Source organism: Echinops telfairi, unplaced genomic scaffold (genome assembly GCF_000313985.2).
Source record: "Echinops telfairi isolate 266 unplaced genomic scaffold, ASM31398v2 ScPeMD7_7457;HRSCAF=8495, whole genome shotgun sequence".
NCBI classification, from domain to species: domain Eukaryota; kingdom Metazoa; phylum Chordata; class Mammalia; order Afrosoricida; family Tenrecidae; genus Echinops; species Echinops telfairi.
Window position 1 is genome coordinate 34,769,944 of NW_022111357.1, and position 1,454 is coordinate 34,771,397.

Consider the following 1,454-nt stretch of genomic DNA (forward strand, 5'->3'; position numbering starts at 1 on the left):
TATGGATTGTGATAAGAGTTGCATGAGCCCGTAATAAAACGATTTTAGAAAAAGAAATGATACTGCATCAAAGGATAGTATCAAGAACGTGAAGTGACAGTCTACAGAGTGGGAGAAAACGTGCGAGAACAACATGTCTAGTGACAAGAAGCCCCTGACTCAGCAGCATCGCGATGAAGAATCCAATTTTAATACGGGTATCAGACTCGGATGGAGATCGCTGTAAAGGAGATAACAAATGGCCAATAAACACATGAAAATATGCTCAGTCCCATTCATCACCAAGAAAATGCAAATCAAAACCACAAGGAGATACCACCTCTCCCCTGACGAGGATGGCTGTTTCTCAGAAATAGAGCTCATCATGAGTGTTGGCGAGGATGTGGAGAAATTAGAACCCTCATCTATTACTGGTGGGAATGTGAAATGTTTGGTGTCATTGTGGAAAACACTTTGGCAGTCTCTCAAAAAATTAAACACGTGCTTACCATATGACCCAGAAATTTTACTCACAGGTATACACCCAAAACATTTGAAGGCAGGGACTGAAATAGTTATCTGTACAGCAGTAGTCACTATGCTATTACTTACTGTAGCCAAAAGGTGCAAATAACCAAGATTTCATAAAAATGTCCACAAAAGATAAACGAATAAACAAAATGTGGTATAACCAGACCATTGTGAATGGTACCACAATTGTGTGGATATGTTACTTAGCAACTAGAAAAAAGACATAAAAGGAATGATGTCCCAAAACATGCTCAGACATGAATGAACCTTGGGAAAGAGGGTGAACAAAGGAAGCCAGACACAAAAGAGCAAATATTAACGACCCCACTGGGTGAGGTATCTCTCACTGCTGTCAAGTCAATGCCGGCTCAGTGACCTTTTAGGACACAGTAAAACTGCCCCTGTGAGCTTCCAAGATGGTAGCTCTTTATGGGAGTAGAAAATCTTGTCTTTCTCCTAAGGAGCTGCTGGTGGTTTTGAACTGTTGACCTCATAGTTATCATCATCAAGAAAATGCAAATCAAAATCACAAGAAGGTACACCTTCCCCCACTAGGATGGCTATTATCAGAGAAATAGAGTGTTGACTAGAATGTGGAAAAATTGGAACCCTCATCTACTGCTGGTGGGAATGTAAAATGTCACTGTGGAAAAAAGTAACAACTACACCACCAGGTGTCTAGGACAGACAAACTCAGGTACAAGTTTATCAGTGATTGCCAGGGGCTGGAATAAGGGGAAAATGTGGAGTAATTGCTTAACTAATAGTAACTTTCTGTTTAGACTGATAATTTTTTTTAAAATAGTGGTGAAGATGTAAATAATGCCACTGTCTTGTACACTTAAGAATGGGTAGCATATACAACTCAGTGGTGTCTTTTATGATTTTGAGTTTTGTCCACATTTTTCTACCACTCTATGCAGGACCTTGTAATGTGATTCTTT